The following is a 5,253-nucleotide window of genomic DNA, read 5'->3' as shown; positions in this document are numbered from 1 at the left end:
GAATGCTGTAGGGAAGGTGCCAGTATGGAGGGATGAGTTGATGATGTGTGTGAGTGATGGTAGAAGTGTGTATATATATATGTATGTGTGTGTGTGTGTGTGTGTGTGTGTGTATATATATATATATATATATATATATATATACACACACACATATATATATATGGGGAAACTATTGGCCCATGTGATGTAACATGAATTGTGTGCAGCTTTACAAATTCATACCATTAGTATATGAGTACGTTCATATTAATAGAATAAAATGTAGCCTTATGGGTAATGTGGATTATACTAACATTCTATTTGTGTATCACAGACTTGGAGAATTGTGGAGAATATGTAAGTATCTAGTCAAATCTCATATTGGAGGAAGAAGGTAAGTACATAGTATGGAGTCAAGGTAAGCAACAAATCTTGTCTACACCAAAGCATGATATATTCAGTATATTTTACTCAAATCGTACGTGGTGAAAAAAATCAGCTCTTGGACTCATACAGCATAATATGTAATATTTCATAATATCTGCTGTTGTCACTTTTCAAAATGATAATAGTCTATCAGTTGCAGTTTTGGAGTCAATTTCTCCAGACATACAGTAATGGGCTGGATATGTCACAGTAAGTAAAAGTCTAATCATATAACTTGGATCCAAAGTAAGATTATTAGTAGTATATTCAGATGTCTGCATTTTTAATCTTAAAGATGTATAATTGCTGTACAGTATATTGATCCAATTGCTCCATTGTTGCTTGAAATGAATATCTTTATGGGCCCTATCTTACACACAATATTTTCTTTATATTATATATAAAATGTATTTTATATATGTATATTATATATAAAGAAGTATATTATATATATCTTTTTTTAGACCATGCACTTAGATCGTTAAAACAGGGCCCTACATCTTTATATATTTAATATTCTGACTGTAATTGTCTCTGTGTTAGGTTCAGAATGCTGTGTCCCAGGGACTCACTGGTGTAGCGTGCACTGATGAGCAATTCTACTGGAATGCTGGAACCCAGAGGAACCTTGCCCCAAAGCGGTTAGTGGACATCAGGTTTGCACACCATAGAGACACTGACCAATTTCAGCACATAGAAGCAAGGTCACAATGCCCACCTCTGCCTCCCACCCCTGCATTTTAATCTCATGTAAAGCTGAGGGAGAGCTTGAGCCACCTGAAGCTGCCTGTAGGAAGCCTGCTTTACAAATGTCGTAATGCTCAACCAAACGAAGAGCCATCCCAGCCAGATTTCCTCCCACATGGGGTACATGATGTTCCAGCCACCTGCCAGAAATGTTATTTTACAATACCTTCATTGCGCTTGACCTGACCAAATCTGCATCACTGGAGCGCATCACCAATGAGCGGAGTTCCTCACACATATGGCATGAAGCTTGTAAGATTCGCATCACTGCTAGCTCTGCCAAGAGGGTTCCAGTCAGAGCCACTCCTGAGAAGTTCCTTAATGAGCATCTCTACCCAAGGTTCCACGGAAATGCAGCTACACGCTATGGGAACGAGAGTGAGCTCAAAGCTTGCCAGTGGCTCAAAGGCTGTGGCTACTCTGTCATTCACAGAGGCACTGTGGTCAGCACAGAAGAGCCATGGCTGTTGGCAAGCCCTGATGGAGTGTTGAACACAGAAGAACTGTTAGAGATCAAATGTCCAGTCTTGGGGAAATCCCAATGTCAATATTTACTTTCTAGCCATAAGAAGTGTGCCTGATTCTTGAAAATATCATCCCCAACTATGTCCCTGAACCTTGAGCAAGCCAATGACAGGGGCATGTAGGCAGCATCTCCTTCTTGAAGAACAACTTCAAGAAGTATGTTCCTCAGCAACGCTCCTGATAACTGAAAAGATAGCAACAGTTAGCACAGGCCGTTAAAAAATGTTAAAAAGCACATTATATAACATTATTCAACTACCTTGAAGATGAAGCATGATGGAGGGTCATCGTCTTTTAACAGCTCATCCTTAAAGAAAAATATAAGTGGATTAAAATTGTTCTATGATACACATTTTAAATCATCATTAAAATTGATTATGCATACCTTGCTAAAAACAGAGGGCACAACTGGGGTTTGGTCTGATAAAATGAAGTAATTTAAAATTAGCTGACCAATATTATAGTTACATAATTTGAAACCCAGCATAGTATGTATTTTGTTTCATATCAAAGTTCTTACTTTCATATGCAAGTTCAGTTTTTTTCTTCCCATAGGTTTCAGGGAGTGCAGAGCATTCTTCTTCTTTTGAAAGAGGATTAGAATAAAAAAAAGTGATAAAATTATCCATTAATTTTTAATTTGACAAAAAAATATCAGCAAAATATAAAAAGCTGACAATACCAGCTACAACAGCTCGTTCACATCTTTCACTGATAAGTGAACCTAAAACACAATAACATGCGTTTCACATTTATTTCACTGATTGTTAGGAGTAATACATTTTATAAAATAATTATGATATTAAAACAAATGTTTCAATTACATTACACTGTGGATTACGCATAAAAAGCATAACTACAATGAAAACAAGTTTTAAAAGAATTGCATGCATTGTACAATTAAGTTAGGAGTTGTATTCTAATATCAAATCCATTTACAAAACGTTTAAGACCTTTACAATTTCATCATCATATTCTTTATTCAGGACATACATAAAAAAATGGTCCATAGCACTATACAAACATACACATAATAATAATAAAAAATAAAAACCACAAACACAAAGAGAGTGTTCAAATATTAGCATATAGACTAAAACGCCAATGGTTCCACAATCTCGAAGTGAACCTAACTGCACTCAATGCAGGATTCACTAGTGTTGCAATGATGCTGTTATATGACTCTGCTAATCTACACATACATCTGTACATGAGATTCCTGAGTACAGCAGGACACGTAAATACATTAGCACTTACACACATTTGGCTCGCACTGCCCCATCGTGGCAATTTAAGCAGCAGCCTCAAACCATCATTATATGCCACATTGAGTTTCTGCATACTGCTTTTTTTATAGCGCCGCCACAAGTGGGCAGTGTACATCGGAGTGCAAAAAGCTTTAAAAAGTGTAGTCTTCACAGATAGTGAACACATACTAAATTTGCGATTCAGCATATTAGCTTGTGCATACAACATACAATACTGTCTATGAATGTCCCTATCATCAGACAGGTCATCAGTTATATAATGTCCCAAATATTTGACCTCATCACACACTTTAAGTAAAATACCCGACAGAAAAAAAGCAGGAAATGAGAGTTTATTGTCCTCCCTGCTTCTAGCAATCATTATATTACTCTTCTTAGAATTGAAAGTAATATCAAAGTCTGAGCCATATTGAGAACATACCCTTAGTAGCTGTTGAAGGCCAGCACTATATGGACAAAAAATGACCAGGTCATCCGCGTACATGAGGTGGTTAATAATGGTGTCCCCAACCATACAGCCTGTTCCACATTTGTTTAACAACTTTGATAGATCATCCATATAAATATTAAAGAGAAAAGGAGATAAGATGCTTCCCTGCCTAACGCCATTACTTACATTGAACGAGGCAGACATAAAGTTACTCCATTTCACATACATTGACTGATGGGCATACCAAAAGGCCAAGATTCTCACTAAATATTTGGGAACCCCTCTATTATGCAATTTGTAAAACAGTTTCTCATGATTTACCCGATCAAAGGCTTTAGAAGCATCAATAAAACACATAAAGATTGTTGAATTATGCCTGTTATATAAATCTAAAACCTCCTTTAGGGCAAAAATACACATATCAGTGCCATGTTTAGGTTTGAAGCCAAACTGATTGTCAGAGGTCAAGACAAAATGTTCTAGCCTATTCAATATAATCCTCTCCAAGACCTTGGATAAAATACTGGCTAAAGCTATAGGCCTGTAATTATCCAAGCTGTTTATCTTACCAGCTTTTCCTTTAATGACAGGCACTAGTGTGACAGATAAAATAGAATCAGGTAAAATACCATGGACTAACAACCCAGTAAAACAAATAGCAATTAGAAGACAGAGTTTTCTACTTGCAAATTTTAAATGCTCCGCAGATATCTCATCCATACCGCATGCCTTATTATCCTTTAGCATCATAATTGCATCATATATTTCTTGAGGTAGAACAATTGCATCTTCAATACTGTCAATGTCACCCATTGTAAAAGACTTACTTTTAACACAATTAAACAGCTCATAATAATGTTTCTGCCACAATTGAGTAATTTCTTCCGAGCCGTTGACACCATCAATATTCGTTGGTAACGATGTTTTACAGTTATTCATTCTTTTGATTTCTTTCCAGAACTCAATAGGACTATTATATTGCAGCTTCCTTGCCAAAGAGTCCGACCTCATTGTATTTTCCTTCCTCTTAATGAAACGTAGAGCATATTTAAACTTTGCATTTGCCCGTTTCTTGTATTCGAATGAGGGACCCTGTTTATGTCTACCTGACTCATCCCATGCTTTAAAGGCCCTTCTTGCCTCGGCATGCATCTCTTCCACATAGCCATTCCAACCTGGCCTGACTTTATACAATGTGTGTGTCTTATACAGGGGTCTGCTCGAAACAAGTAGGGACTTCACAATATTCTCATACAGGGTGCACAGCTCAATACCATGTTGATGGTTCTTGCAATTAATATCATAACATGCCATAGAATCTTTAGGCAATTCAATGTTGTTCAACAAGATGTCACACTGAATATAATATTCTTTAAGGTCCTCCTCATTCAGATTAGACCAATCTATTTTCCCCACACACATGTTCTCTTTCATCATCTTGTTTCGAGATCCACCTATGGGAAGGGCATCCGTACCTGACCTCTGCAGAAGCATCCAATTGCACCAAGTCTGGCTAGACAGACAGAAGCGCGCAGCCAATGCCAGGTAAGGCCACACCCCCTTACCTAAGGCATATAGCTGTCAGGCGCGCTGCTATTCCTCAGTTGACATTCGCTTCTCGCGATCTCTGCACTGACACAGTTCGGTTGGATTAACGTTACGCTGCTCACTTTCGAGTCTTCAGGAGGACATATCGCCAGATCAGCCTCCGCCAGACGTGAGTGACAGTCGTTTCTTCAGCCTATCCGCTGTGTTTTTTGCATCCGGAGCCGCCCGCGCTCTCGCTGTCCTTCACCTGCTCCTCCTTACATGGCTGCCCGCCACGGATTTTTCCGAGTTCTTCACCGCTAGCCCACCCATGGCTATGTGACCGTC

The sequence above is a fragment of the Leuciscus leuciscus genome (assembly GCF_965113295.1).
Source record: "Leuciscus leuciscus genome assembly, chromosome: 14".
In the NCBI taxonomy this organism is placed as follows: domain Eukaryota; kingdom Metazoa; phylum Chordata; class Actinopteri; order Cypriniformes; family Leuciscidae; genus Leuciscus; species Leuciscus leuciscus.
The sequence above is the reverse complement of the archived record's forward strand: the minus strand, read 5'-3'. Positions refer to the sequence as shown.